Here is a 16,681-nt window from a genome sequence, read left to right on the forward strand (position 1 = left end):
AGAGAAGGACATAGCAGTAGAAAAATTGATGCTGGGAAACTGGAGTTTGAATTCTAGCTCTGTTATTTACTGGCTGTGTGACTTTAAGTCACAAGTTCCTTTACTCTCTCTAAGTCTCCATATGCCTCTCTGCAAAATAAGGGGAGTGGCCTAGATCATTTATAAAATCTCTTCTAACTCTCAAACTATGAAGGATGAAGTACCCAGATTTTCCAGCACTAATCATAGAGGGCTTAGCTTAAGCTTTCAGAGCTGGAAGGGAGCTCAGAGATTATTTAGGCTACTTGAATCTGAAATTGACCAATATTAACCAGGTTCTAGTTAAAAGAAATTTTAACTAGAAGCTAATACCTATCAGGTAGTCAATTCAGTGTTTTCTTGAGGACATCTATTGAGGTAGAACCTACTTCTATTGGCGCAGTCCATTCTTTTTCTAGATACCTAAATAGATACCTATAACTGTTAGAAAGATTTCTTTTTAAAATATCAAGTCTAAACTTGACTATACGACTCCACCCATTGTTCTCAGTTCTGCCTTTTTTGGACCTAACAGAAGTATAATCCTTCTACACAATAATCATCACAATATTTGAAGGCAGTTGTCATCTTCCCTGCCCTTTCATCTTCTTTTCTCCCAGTTAAACACTCCTTTTCCTTCTGTTCATCCTCCTCCCAAGATTTTTTTTCATCATGGTCACCTTCCTTGGGATAGTTTCTCATTAATCTATATCTTTCTTAAAATGTAACTTCCATAACTCGGATACAATATTCTAGATATGTTATGCTTAAGACAAAGCAGAATGGCATTATTACCTCTTAAATCTTGGATGTTATGCCTCTCAGAATAGTCTTTAATAATTTTATATTAATTTGGGGGCTATGATATCTTTCTGTTGACACCTATTAAGCCTGCAGTCAACTAAAATCTCCAGTCCTTTTATATGCAAACTGGTCTCCCATACTCACTCATCTAGATCATGATTGTTTGAAACCAAATATTAGACTTTGCATGAATCCATATAACATTTAGCCTTATTAGATTTGTCCCAGTGTTTTAGTCTATCAGATTATTTTGGATCCTGTCATGTAATGTGTTAGCTAATTCTTCTAAATCTGAATCATCTGAATATTGGATAGGCATGGCTTTAGCATTTATCTTGTTATCCAAGTCATGGATAAATGCCTTTACCATTTATGCTATTATCCAAGTCATTGATAAATAAACATGTTAAAGAGCATGGGACCAAAGACAAATGCCTCAAGCATTCCATCTATCAAAGAAAATAATTTTGGGGGGAGTGAAAAAGAATCTTAAATCAGATGTCAAAACTAGATTATAAAGCATGATTTATCAAAATTATTTGATTGTATTTTTAAAAAAAAATTACAGAGCTTAATCAATGGTACTTATTAGGTACAAAACATGCAGAAGCAAATTTAATATGTTTTATAAGTCTAAAAAGCCCTGTTATTGCAGCTATGGCTAAGAAAACTAGAAAGTAGTTTGGTAGAAATTAGTTGTAAACCATCATCTTACCTCAGATATCAAGTTAGGTTCCAGTGAATAAATTGTTTAGATATAGGAAGGTGACATCAGAAAAAAAAAATAGAAGAGTATAGAAGAAATTACCTTTCAGATATATAGATGCAGAATTAATGACTAAAGAATAAAGATAATCATAGAGAATGAAATAGGCAATATGTATAATAATTTTTAAAAATTTGCACAAGCAGAACAAATGCAGTTAAAACCAGTATGCAGAAAAAAAAAATCTTTTCAGTAAGTTCTCTTATAATGTTCTCTCCTATCTAATTTATACAAGAAACTTAATTCAAATTTATAAGAAAAAGAACAATTCCCCAGTAGATTAAGAATCTGAGCAGATATTTTCAAAAGAAGAAAGCCAAGTAATCAATAATAATATGAGAAAATGTTCCAAATGTTAGAAAAATGCAAATTAAATTAATTCTTAGGTCTTACTTCACATGCCTTGGGTTGGCAATGATAAAAAAAAATGAAAATGAAAGTTGTTAGAAGGGACATAGAGAAACATATACAATGATGCATTGTTGGTAGAGTTGTGGATTGGGTCAGGCATTCTGGAAAGCAATTTAAAACTTTGTCCAAAAAGTCATTAAATTGTTCATACCTTTTGCCAGTCATACCACTACCACAAAAGTTTCAAAGAAAGAGACAAAAGATGCAGTGTATAAAAATATTTATAGCAACTCTTTTGTGGGAGTAAAGAAGTGAAATTAAGGAGAGTATCAACTGGGGAATGGCTAATCAAATTATGGTATATGAATATAATGAAATATTATTGCTTTATCAGAAATTATAAAAAGGTCAATTTCAGAGAAATCTGGGAAAACTTGTATGAATTGATGAAGAGTGAAATAAGCAGAAGTACTAGAACATTTTGTGCAATAACAACATTATAAAATAAAACAACTTCAAAAGACTTAAGATGATCAAACAGGATTGCAGAAAACTCATGATGAAATATTCTAGCTTACCTTCTGATAGAGAGATGGTGGGCTCAAGATGCAGAAGTCATACATTTTCATACATGAACAATTTGAGAAGTTGCTTTACTTAAGTATGCAGAAATGTAATTAAGTCTTTGTTTTTCCATTTTTTCCTTTTCTCCTCATCTGGGGAGGATGAAATGAAGATGAATATGGATAAGAAAAATAAAGAAAAGAAAGAAGGAAAGAAAGAGGAAGAAAGAAGAAGAGGAAGGGAAAGCAAGGAAGAAAAGAAGAAAGGTTGGAGGAAATAAAGCAAAAATGGCAGAGAGGAAGGAAGGAAAGAAAAAAGAAAAAGAAGAAAAGAAAGAAAAGAGGGTTTTTGAAGCATCTTTTTACTTTAAAAATCTGTAGAATAGAAGGAAAGACAAAAAGTATCATAGACAAATGGTACAACTTTGAAAATTACATTTTGAAATACACATATAGTACATATATTTGCACACAAATTTGTATACAAAATAAATTTGCATTTATAGATTGCATATATTTTTACATTATGTATAAACAGATAGATATATCCAATGTTTTATGTACAATTTTCTTTCATTTACTCTGTATGTAGAAATGTCTGGTGTTTGTTAAGTTCAGAAAAAAGAAGTTTTATTCATTTGAAAGCACATTTTAAGATAACCACACTACTATTTATGCGTGGCCATTTAACTAGTTATGAGGCCATTTAACTAGTTATGAATCCATTTACATATATCATCTGACTCCATCTCTTTAACTTCTGTGCAAGTATAGCTCAAGGGACTTCATTAAATGCTTCCCTAAAATGCAGATAAACTCTATGTATACCTTTCCTGTTCTAAGCACCCTATTGGAAAAGGAAACAAGTTAACTTTTTGTCATCATCACTTCCTTTTCTAGAAGCTCATTAATCATGACTCCTTTAATAACATGCTTTGTAATTTTGTTAGAAATCCAATCAAGTTCATTAATCAAGTCTTTACAGAATCTGCTAGCTGTTCCTTTTTAAAAATTTGGCATGAGATTTATGCTTCCTTCACTTGGCTGATGGCCCCTCTCCTGTTTTTCACTGTCTTTCAACTATCACTGACAGTGGTTTGGCAGTCACATCTACCATTTGTTTCAATATTTTGAGTTGTAGGTAATGCTTGATTTCTTGACTTTTTCATGGATCAACAGATATCTTCTTACTGTTTTTTATTTATTTCAGTTTCCCTCCAACCATAGCTACTTTGATGCTGCCTTTTTTTTTTTTTTTGCATCCCCAAAACTTAGCCCAATTCTTGGCAGATAAGAGTTGTTTAATAAATGCTTGTAGACTGATTAATGTCTTTTTCAGAACAAAGTTTATTCTTTTCATCTGAGAAAACAGAAGATAAGTCAAGAACAACAACAAAATTCTGAATTTCTGTTGTTTGTTATCACTCTATTCCCTTTATTGTCTTCCTATTTTCCTCAATATAATGAACCACCTTTTTGTTTTGCTTGGCAGCCTTTGATAGCTTCAGCTCTTCTGCCTGACATTGTTCTTACAAGCCCATGCTCCACTTTTGCCTTCATCTTCCATTACCTGCCCTACTTTCCTTAGGTTGTATGTCAAAAGACAGTGTCATGGAGTAGGTAGCATGGGAGACTTGGAATCAAGCATTTATTTAAATACTGCGTCAAACACTCACCAGCCATATCATTATTCAGAAAGCATTAGTTTTTCACGGTATCAGTTTTGTCTACTGCAAAAATGGGGGAAAAAAAACTTCTGCTATTTTACTTCATAGTGTTATTATGAAGCAAGGTGTGTTGCAAGTGACAAAGTGTTATATAAATGCAAATTGTTATGTCTTTAAAAAATGTAACGTTGACTAATGAGTTCTATACATCTTCACTTTGGTCTCTGCACAATTGCTCCACTCCTTTCTCAGAATTGTTTTCTATTAGAGTCTTAAATATGTCATTGATGAAAGATCCCTGTCTTTCTTGATTTTTTCTTTTGCATATTTTTTCCAATTACATATACATTTTTTTAACATTCATTTTTTAAAGTCTTACTTTCAAATGCCCTCTTCCTTCCCATCTCTTGCCCTTTCCTAAGACAATTTGACATAGGTTGTGCATGTGCTGTCAATGAAGACATTTCTATATAAGTAATGTTGTGAAAGAAAACACAGACCAAAAAACATGAAAAAGATAAAGTTAAAAATAGTACACTTTGATCTGTATTCAGATTCTGTCAGTTCTCTCTCTAGAAATGGATAACATTTTTCATCATCAATCCTTTGAAATTGTCTTAGAGCAATGTCTAGATCAAAATAGCTAGGTCTTTTACAATTAATTTTCATTATAATATTACTCTTACTGTATAACATGTTTGGTCTGCTCATTTCATTAGATTATTTCATGTAGGTCTTTCCAGATTTTTCTTGAAGTTTCCTGCTTATCATTTCTTAAAGTACTATAGTTCCCAATTGATGGGCAACCCTTCAATTACCAATTCTTTGCCACCACAGGAGTCCTAATTTTTTTAAAATTTAAATCCTTCCAATACAGATCTATTAATGATATTGTTGGAGTCAAGGGATATACACAGTTTTATAACCCTCTAGACATAGTTGTAAATTGCTCTTCAGAATGATTGGATCAGTTCACAATCTCACCAACAGTACATTAGTATCCCAATTTTCCCTTCCAAAATTTGTCATCTTCCTTTTCTGTCTCTCTTGGGCTGGCTTTCCCTGTAGAATTTTGGTCTATGGGATCTTATGTATTCTTTTTCTGAAATCTATAAAATATATTTTCCCAAACTATGTCCAACATTCTTATCTTACAAAAAACGATGATAGTTATCATATCTTCATGACATTTCTGTGTCTGTTCCCCAAGTTCCTCAACTATTTCTTTTCTGTCCAGTTGGTCTATAATATGATGGTAATATTGCTTCTGTTTTTACATTTACTGATTTATGCCCAGATGCTCTCCATACCCATCTCCTTATCTATATATCACATTCGTGGACTTTTCTCAAATGAATGTATCGTCTTAATATATTTTTGAATTTGGGGAAATAGTTAAAAACTTCTTCCAGATATTCAGTTCCAAAAACATTACTATTCTCTCCTACCTTACTATATTTACAAATAAAACCTAATCTTTCAGAATAATTTTTTTCCACTTCTAGGTCTCATTCTACAAAATCTCAGTGATGCCCATCAGATCAAATTTGCTTCTCTGTGTCCTTATGTTCACTTCTCCTTTGGGTTTAGATGTAGTATACCATCTCTCCATCAAGAGCTTGGCAGCACACTTCCTCATGAACCTCTAACAGTGGTTCTCAAACTTTTGTTTTCAGTATCTTTATCCTATTAAAAATTATTGAGGATCTCTCCAAAGTGTTTTTGTTTATCTGGATTATATTTATAGACATATTGGAAATAAAAACTATTTTTGAATTTGTAGACCCTCTAAAAGGGTTTCAGAGATCCCCAGGATTCTCTAGACCATACTTTGAGAACCACTGACAGAATCATGGTCATTGATCAACATATTCAAAACTTCAAAATTGTTTTTTTCAATACTGATGCCATATTGTAGTAGAAAAGGATTCCTTTAAAATTTCTACCTTGTTTTCTGGGACATCTGTCTGTATTTAGCCAGTATAGAAAGATAAATATTGTTCATTCTACATATGTCACTTGCAAAATTCATGCTTTTTAGATATCAAAACAGTCCTCTGTTTTTCTCTCCACAAGAGTTCTAAGATTCCTGAAAGGTACCTCAGAATATATATCTTATAATTTATATTTTAAGTTGCTTTCTAGCTCAAATATCCTCCATTTTCTATTCTAAGGCTCCTTTCAGCTGTGATATTATATAACCTGATGATGAGGGCAATAATTAAAATGGGTTTTAAATAAAAACTGATTTAATATTTTGAATTGGAAAAGGAAGTACTATGAGTTGTCATGCCAGAGACCAATTGCAGGGCTAAACCTTTATTTTTCAAACATCATTTTATAAACAATAGCTGTCTGGCACCGAACTAGAGTCTTTGCCAACTCTGCCTCTCTGAGGAATTCTTCCTATGACTTCATATTATTACATTGTCAAAAGATCTCAATTCTTATGGGTGTGACTTACTTAGCAAGTTAACACTTGATGTTGTTTCCATAAAGTGCTCTCTCCAAGGAGCAAGATCAAGCAGGAGTGAGAAGTGATAGCGTGGGAACATTTTGGTTCCTTAAATTTAGTCACCTGTATTGTTCAGCCTCAGTTTTGACTGCTGGTCTCTTGAATGATGCTGAAGTAACCAGTTGGAAATGGGAAAGTTTCAGCAAACTGAAAATTTGTTCTATTTTTCACCAGATTAAGCTCAACATGGCAAACATTTATGGAGCATGTATGATTGTGGTGTATACCATATTAAACATGGAGTTTACAGAACCAGAAAGAAACACAGATCCTAACCTAAGGGTCTTTACAGTCATGTAATCATAGACTTGGAGGTGGAAGGGACCTTAGAGGTCCTCGAGTCCTATCCCTTCATTTTATGGATAAGGAAACTGAGGCCCAGAGATATTAAGGAGCTTGTCAAGATCACACAGCTATTATGTCTGAATCAAAATTCAATTTCAAGTCTTTCTGAGTTCAAATTCAGTACTTTATCTACCTTGCTACTTAGAAGTCTATTTAGTGGGAGAGGGAAGAGTTAAGTACACAAATAACTTTGATAGAAGTTTCTTTTTTTCTTTCTTTCTTTTTCTTTCCTTCCTTCCTTCCTTCCTTCCTTCCTTCCTTCCTTCCTTCCTTCCTTCCTTCCTTCCTTCCTTCCTTCCTCCATTCCTCCCTCCCTCACTCCCTCTCTTTCTTTCTTTCTTTCTCTCTTTCTTTCTTTCTTTCTTTCTTTCTTTCTTTCTTTCTTTCTTTCTTTCTTTCTTTCTTTCTTTCCTTCCTTCCTTCCTTCCTTTCTCTTGCTTTCTTGCTTTCTTGGTGTTATTGTTGTTATTGAAGCAATGGGGGTTACATAAATGGGGGGGTTGTACCAACTATCACAACTAGGATCACATAACTAGTAAGTGTATGAAGATAGATTTGAATTCAGATTCTCTTGATTCCAGGGCCAGTGTTCTATTTACTGTACAACCTAGCTGCCCATATGCATTTTCCCACTAGACTATAAACTTCATGAGAGCAGAGATGGTGTATATCCACAACCAAATTGTGAACTCCTTAAAAGCAAGATTTTTATCTCGTGTGTATGTCTAGCAGTCAATGAACTCTAAGATGACTGTGGCCATACATCAGTCTATTAAATTGTAAGCTCTTTGAGAGCATAGACCTTGTATTCCTCTTCCTCACTAGACAGTGAGCTTTATTAGGATAAGAACTACCTTGACTCCCCTCCCCACCCTACCCCAACAGTTCTCAAAAGTACATATTAGATACTTTTTCAATGTTTTCAGAATTAATGATTGATTATTAAATTCCAGTTATATGTAGATTTTCTTAAGATTCTTGCCTTTGAGGAAATTTTGCTTTCAAAAATCTATTTTACTTGTGAGTTATAAAAATGTATCTTGATAATAAAGCAAGATTGCTTGATTTCATTAAAGACAGGCTAGCTCATTCCAGAAAACAATTTGGAACCATGCCCAAAGAATTACTAAACTGTAACCCTTTGGCCCAGAGATACCACAAGCAGGACAATACCCGAAAGAATATTTTTTAAAGAGGAAAAGGTCCTATATGCACACACACAAAAAAGTTTTTTGGCAGCTCTTTTTGTGGTGGCAAAGAACTGGGAATTAAATGAAAAGATCTGGTTTCAGATATGGGAAGACATGTTAATTGATGCAGGGTGAATCAAGGAACATCAGGAGAATAATTTATGCTGTAACATCGACAATTAACAATTTTAAAAGACCTTTTAAGAATTTTGATAAATGCATAGATCAGCCATGATTAAAAATATGAAGAATTCACTCCAATCAGAGAAGTTATGAGCTACATGTACAAAATGAGGTACACAATCTTGGACAGAATTTATATGGGAATTTATTTGACTGAAAGATACATATTTATTGCAAGGTTTTTCTTTTCTTTTTCTTTTTCCAATGGGAGAAGAAAAAATGCTTGAAAATCGACTTTAAAATTAACTTTAAAAAGAAATGTAACAAAAAAGGTAGATTGGCTCAATGTTTTACTGATCAGAATAGATGACACTCTCTTCTTTTAAAACTGGTATACAAAACCTGAATGTTGCCTGTAATTACTGTCATTTTTTTTCAGAGAATATATAGATTTTTTTTCATTGCAAAGATTTTTCATTTTGTGGGGTATGGCTTACATTATGACCAATGCCATATATGAAGCAGTAGTGAAAACCCCAGCTTTGAAATCAGAAAACCAGAGTTTAACTCTGGTTCTGTGTGACTTTGGGCTAGGATTTTTTTTTTTTATTTATGGGCCTCAGTTTCCCCCTCTGTGAAATGATGATAATGGTATTTGCACTTTTCCCCACACAAAGTTGTATAGGGAATAATTGAAATAGTGTATGTAAGAAGTGATGCTAACTGAAATGAGCAGAATCAGGAGATCATTCTAATGGACGTGGCTCTTCTCAACAAAGAGACAATTCAGGTCAGTCCCAATTGTCTTGTGATGAAGAGAACCATCTATACCCAGAGAGAGGATTGTGGGAACTGAGTGTGGACCACAACATAGTATTTTCTCTCTTCTTGTTTGCTTGCGGTTTCTTTTCTTTCTCATTTTTTCCCTTTTTGATCTGATTTTTCTTGTGCAGCATGATAATTGCAAAATCTGTACAGAAGAATTGCACATGTTTAACATATATTGGATTACCTAGGAGAGGGGGTGGGAGGGAAGGAAGGAAAAAAATTTGGAACACAAGATAATAAAAAAAAAAGAAATAGTGTATATAAAATGCTATACAATGACCTTTGTAGTAGTATGCTTCTACAGTTCCCTATTCATCCATTATAAAATTCACTATATCCTTATTGATTGGTTGGCGAGTTAATATAAATCAACTCACTTAGCTCATCACTGGCCCAAGACTGCAGACCATGTTCACTTTCTTGTCCCACCTAATCATCTGCTCATGCCATGGTGCCATTTTCTTGCCACTGCTCCCATATCCTTCCTCCATGATTATTCTCTCATACTCTCTTTCCACCTCTTAGTCTAAGTACAATAATTAAATGAATAATGTCAAGGTTTTTTTTGGCGGGGGGAAATGAGTCAATTGACTGTCCTGTGGCTTTACTCATCACTCCTCTCAGTCTGCCTACCACAACTCCCTTACTTAGATATCATTCCCTTATATGTGTTGTCTTCCTTTTAAGTAAAACTTATTGATTTCAGAGACAGTTTTTCTTTTTGTATTTATATCTTCAGAACTTAGTAGAGTATCTGGCACTTTACTAGTTCATAGCAAATATTCATTCACTCATTCAATGTACATGTCTTACATTTGAAAAAATATGTATTTCCTATCTTCAGTCTTGATAGAGAGAAGTTGAGGATGGTAAGGGATGTTGGTGAGAGATAAGAAGCTGGATTTGATCTTTGATAAGAAGCCAGAGAGGTGGGATGATCACTTTCTTGGAATTTTAGAATCCTGGGTATCATGGATTTATAGGAATAAGAGTCATAGATTCCGAGTTGAAAGGAGCCTTTGAAATCACTTAGCCTAACTTTTACATTTTACAGATGAGGAAACTAAGGTTCAGAGAAGTTAAATGGCTTGCTCATGATTTCACAACTATTAAATATCACAGGCAGGATTTAAAGCCAGATCTTCATGACTCTAAGGTAGATCCTCCAGCCATTTTTCCGTAATTCCCCAGGCCAACCCATATTCTGACTACCTTCTGCTGTCAGAATAAATTTATCATAGATGATTATGATTCATAGAAAAGTTCCCTTCTAGGTGAATTTGAGTTGTGAAGTATTAATAATAGGTTAATTGTGCTTATGTCTGAATAGCAATTACATTTCCGGACCAGCTTTCCCTCCACTCATTAAAGCTATGTTTATTCCTCATTCATTCATTCATTCATTCATTCCCCTATCCCCTTCTCAAAGGTTCTCAAAGACTGTGCTTATAGAGTGTAGTGTCTAATAGGTCTTACTAAACTGAAAAGGCATTCATGGGGCTAGCCTGGCAAAGAGAAGAGAGGTTCATCATTTGAGAGTTGAATTGTTTTGGCCACCATGAAGCATAAAATTAGGGAGGGGTGGGTGTGATTTAAACCCACAACACCTAGATCAGGGGTCTGTAAACATTTTTGTGTGACAGATTTCTTTGTCAGTCAGGTAAAGTCTATGGATCCTTCCCAGAAAATACCTAAATTAAAATGCAAGAAACCAATCAATTGAAATAGTTATCAAAATTAAAAAAACAAAAACAAGGACATGGACCCCAGGTTAAGAAAGCCTTCCTTAGATTGGTCCTCAGTCTGAGCTTCCTTTTTTTTTCCCTCTAGCCAGCTGATGACAGGGCAGCAGAAAAGAAGAGGGTGCTGATAATAATATAGCTCTTGAATTATAAAAAAATCAACTGTTGTTACTTGTAATTTTCTGTCATTGTCCAACAAACAACAAATTGAAGGATAACTGAGAAATTGAATATTTATAAAACAGAGGGAGACTTTCACTGTACTATGTAGCCTATATCTTTTAAGGAGAATTTATAGAAAGCCAGGGACTGCAGAGATGGAGGATGTCTGACATGGAATGCTGGGTATCTTATTAGATATAGTCAATGTGTTGGTTACTTTTGCTTTTCTGAATTATTTTTCTTTTTTGTCCTTCATTCTTTGTTACAACGATAGCTAACTAGGAGTAGTGGGGAGTAATTGGAGATGAATTTCATGTAAAGTCAGAAAATGTCAAATACATGTTTGGTATGTACCATATATATACATGTATATTAATATTTATGTATGTATATGTATCCATATATATAGAGAGAGAGACATGAAGAAGAATTGCGTAGAGTGAAAGAGTAGGGAACGTTTGCTCTCTCTTCCAACTCTGATATCCTATAGTTTATGTTCTAAAATCTTTTCTAGCTCTAAATTTCTGTGTTCTGAGAGTCTCTCCCAGCTCTGATGCTCTCTCTATGTCTCTGAATCACTGCTATGGAGAACCTCAGGGGGTAGCCTTAGGGCTCTAATGTACATGGAACAAACAGAGATGCTGGGGACTGTTCTTTGCAGCATTGCTGTTGGGATTTATTGACATGTGGTGGTGTTTTCTTTACCTGCCAGATTTTTACATTCCCATAAATACTATTGGCTTTGAGCTCAGAGAATTTTTAAATCAATTGGCTGTTTGCTTTTAAATGTATTTGCAAACATTCCTGGAAGCAGCATGAACCTTTGCATAAAAGCCTTCTCTGCTGGAGTCTGGGTGTGCCCATAGACCTGACTTGGCTCACATACAACTGAAATACAGCCCATAGGGACAAGATGTTCCCAAATTGGGGAGGAACATCTCTGTAGTGAATGAACCTTGGATTTACAGTTAAGAGGACCTGAGTTTGAAGCACAACTCTGATAACTAACTATGTGATCCTGGAAAAGTTACCCTTCAGAAAAGGAACTAGATGTTCTCTCTAAAGTCCTTTCCAGTTATACAGCCTATGTTCCTAGAACTATACTCTAACCAATGGTCTATAAAGTGGCAGACCCTACCCTTATGGGGGGCTCGGGCATGATTCCAAAAGGTATCATGAGAACATGGGCTTTTCCCTAACATATAAATAGCACCCACTTCCCTGACTGTTTTCCAGCTCTCCCCACTCATGGTTTCCAGTGACTGTACAAGATCCCAATTTGTCCTTTTCTGCCCCAGCACAGGACTCTCAGCAGGGTCATAACCTATCTTCCTCTAGTACCTCACACTTGAAACAGAATCGGTGACATTGGGAAAAATCTTCCTCATTCAGTATACCCATACTTTGATCCCCAGATCACCTCATCATTACACCAGGTGCCCTTGGCTGCCAGTGTATCATTTGGATAGTTCCGTGTTTCAGAGCAGTGGTTGGTAAATAAGTAATCCCCATACCTTTATGTTTTCAATGGGACAGAATGAATTGCACAGGATGAGTAAACATGTATGAATTGTAGTCTGCACTGCACATCTCATTATATTATTTTCAGCTCTCTTTCTTCTTCCCTCCCTTTTCTTCCCCACTAATATTGAGATCACAATCCTTCCAGTTTCTAAGGTTCTCAACTCTGGTGTCATTCTGGATTCTTCCTTCTCTTCGCCATATCCAAAAGCCAAATTTTGTTGTTTCTACCTCTCCAATGTCGTCTTATTCCCATTTACGTGGCCATGGTCTTAGATCAGATCCTTTTCATCTTTCTCCTGAACTATTAGAGTAGTCTCTTAATTGGTATGCCTGCCTCAGGTCTCCTCCTATTTCAATATGTCCTCCACATAGCTGACAATGTGATTTTCTATGACATTCCTCTACTTGATAAATTCTAATGCCTCTTAATGCTAGAATCACATATTTCCTCTTGATCTCATTTTTAAAGTTTCTTTTTGTGTCAGTTTTATAATGCATCTAATTTGTATCGTAAGATTATGTATGTGTATATACACATATGTGTGTATATGTGCAATATTGGAGAAGGAAATGGCAAAGCACTCCAGTGTGTTTGCTGAGAAAACCCCATGGACACAAAGTTATGGAAAGTTGGACATGACTGGATGACGCAACAACAACAACAACAAAATAAATATGTCTATGTGTGTTTGAGAGAGGGGGGAGGGAGGGAGGGAGACAGAAAGAAAGGGGGGAGAGAGGGACGGAGAAAACAGGGAGGGAGGTAAGAAGAGTGAGACAGACAAGAGAGAAAGAGAGAGAATGAGAAAGTGAGAGAATGAGAGAGGGGGTGAGGAGAGAGAGAGAGAGAGAGAACAGGGAGAGAAGGGGAACTAGAGCTAGAGCTAGATGTTGTAGCAGATAGACCTCTGGTCCTGGAATCAGGAGGACCTGAGTTCTGAAAACTATTTCCCTAATCATTCAGTGAAAGTCAAAGACAGATGGCTACTGGAGAGCTCCAGACTCCAGAGTCTCCCCTTACCATCTCTTCCCTTGGACCCTTTCCAGATTGGTTTCAGCCAGCAGCCAGTAGGACTAATCTGGGAAAAAGGAAAAAGGAGAAGTATGGGATTATAAACCCAAGGGATAATAGGTTAAGGAATTAGCACTGGAAGGGACTCCAGAGACATCTAGTCCAACTTCTTCATTTTACAAATGAGGAAACCGGGTCAGCTGGAAGGCAATGGTTAGAGCACTGGCCCTGGAATCAGGAGGACCTGAGTTCAAATCCAGCCTCAAACTCAATACTTCATAGCTGTTTGATCCTGGGCAAGTAACTTAACCCCAGTTGCCTCACCAAAAAGGGGGAAAAAGGGAAAAACTTGCTTAAGGTCACACAAGAAGTAGGTGGCAGGACTGGGATGTTGATAGCCTCAATTTCCCTACTCACACCACCTCATTTCGAATGACTATTTATGATGTTAACTCTAATTGTTAAGGCACTTAAAAGATTTTTTAAAATGTTTCCCTCACAACAGCCCTCAGAATCCAGAGATCACTTATTCAATGGATGTACAATACTTTCATGGCTCACAATAATTGTTAGGGTAAAACAGGCATTTTAAAACCCAGTATTCTCTTCCTGTAATCTATCATTGCAAGCTGGAATGTACACTGTTTTCCAGTCCAAAAGACCTAATTCAGATATTCTTAATTTGGGGTCTAAGAACTTTAAATATTTATATATGGATAATTGTGTTCTAATAATAACTATTTATTTTATATGTCTAAAACATTATTCTAAGAAGAGATCTATAGTTTCAGCAGTCTGCCAGAGGACTCCAAGGCACACCAAAAATGTTAAGAATCTCTGCCTTATTTGATGATCCCAATGTGTAAAAACACATTGTTCCATCTTCTGTCTGTGTGCTTTTTATTATATAAATGGTGTCCCATGCCTTGTGCTCTCTTTTTCCCAATTCCAGGCTCTTGGAACTCATTACTTCCTTTAAGGTCCAACTTCATTTTCCCTAGAACCTTTTCTGATACCCTTTGATGTTATGTACCACTACCCACCCATCCCTGGATCTGTACCCCAAATTACTTTATATATATTCTATATCATCTAATTTGTATATATGATATCTCCCTTGTCCCCCTCCTCCCAAGTCAAATGTAAACTTAGGAGAGCAAATGTTTGATTTTTATCTTTGAATCTCCCAAACCTGTGTGTAAGATTTCAACAGTTGCTGAATTGAATTGGCAAAATGTGATACTAATGGTGCAAGTCATGAAAAACCTATGGGTAAGTCATTTAACCTCTCAATGAAATCACATTTTCTCATACTATAAGTGAAAGGCAACAGCTACTGATTTTTATCTTTGAAGGAATTCCACACCAGAAATTTCCTACAATAATGAAATCACAGGTCCAAAAAAAGATAATGAAATGGAAAGCAATTTTTGGAGGACTGTGGAAAGAGGAGTTCTGCTGTTGATACTACTGCTACTGCCATTAGTGATTATGATATACAGTTATTATGATCTGAAATTCAGTGGGTAATGGTACAGATCGAGGGGCTAATGGATAAGTCCAGCATGAAGAAAGTAATGGAAGGAGATGAACTCAGATGGGAGATCCCCTCACTCTTCTCATATATTCCCAGCATCAAAGATTGATTCAGTAAATGATAGAAAGGGGGAATGTTCTTGCATTTTTCATGTAGTGTTATAGAAGGCCTGAAGGACAGGCACAAGGCCAGAATTTTTCCTCTAATTTCCCAAGAGATTATCACTGGGACCATTAACAAGGGAAAGGCTGGGATTATGAAGAATACATCAGAGCATATGTACCTTGGGTCCCATCTCTGGAAAATTGGAGGGTTGGAATAGGTAGATGTTGGAGGTCCCTTTTCAACTCTACATACTGATTTTATTTCTGAGTACTGTGCCTGAGCACTATTCCCTTCAGCAACATTTCTAGCATATAGCATCTTCTGTAAAACCTCTGTTGATAGAGGACTCAATTCAATGGAAATTCTTTCTCAAACCAAAACCAAATCAGTCTCCTAGCAACTGTTCGCCTTTCAAATCCTCTTCCCTCATGTTGCTCCTAGTTCTAACTTCTGGGATCAAAAAAGAATAATCTAAATCTAATCCTTTTTCCTCTTCCTCATGACAGCCCCCCAAGTACTCCTTGATATAGCTCTCAAATCCTCTCTAAGTCTTCTCCAAACTGGAGTGCTAGTTCCTTCAAATGATTTTTGAATGACATGGTTTCCAGTTCTTGCTCCATCCTGGCTTCCTTCTTCTAAACATGTTCCAGCTTGAAAATGGCTTTTCTAAAATGTAGTATCCAAAATTGAATACAGTCCTTCAGATGGGAGACTGACTTGTACAGAGATCAACAGAACTACTTTTTCCCTTGTTTTGATAAGTATGTTTATTAATTTAAGTGCAATAGAGTTAGCTTTGGGGATTACAGATTATGCTATTGATTTATTGAGTTTATAGGAAATTAACCGTCCTCCTTCCCCCTCCCCCGGTATTTTCCCCCCTTAGGACCAACTGGGAGGCTCTGTTTTCTATACATTGAATATTACTGTTATCAAACATTAAATAAGATTAAATGATCTATTCTAACCGCCAGAGGGCGCTGGGATGCCGATTATCTGTGTCAATAGACAACCCCTCCTTTTTCCTCCTCCCACCCATTTATGCCCCAAAGTACCACTTACTGTGATACTCTGGGGACCGCTAAACAAATCAGTCACAGAATGTCAGAGATAGAAGGGACTTAAAGGATGGAGTCCAGCACTTTCATTTCACAGATGAAGACATCCCGCCACACATTTCTTGACTATTCCAAGGACAATGTAGTATACAACAGTATATATCTCATCTAGGCAGTTCTGAATTGAATAAAAAGATTCTGTCTTGGATCTGCTCCAGTTTAATCTTGTGAGCTCAGACAAGTTCTTCCCCTCTTTAAGCCTCAGTTTCTTCATTTGTTAAATGAGGAAAATAATCCCTGCCCTGTCTCTCTCATATGCCCAATATATGGTAAAAATGCTTTGTAAAATGTCAAGTGTTATAGAAATAAGA

Source organism: Sarcophilus harrisii, chromosome 2 (assembly GCF_902635505.1).
Source record: "Sarcophilus harrisii chromosome 2, mSarHar1.11, whole genome shotgun sequence".
NCBI lineage: Eukaryota > Metazoa > Chordata > Mammalia > Dasyuromorphia > Dasyuridae > Sarcophilus > Sarcophilus harrisii.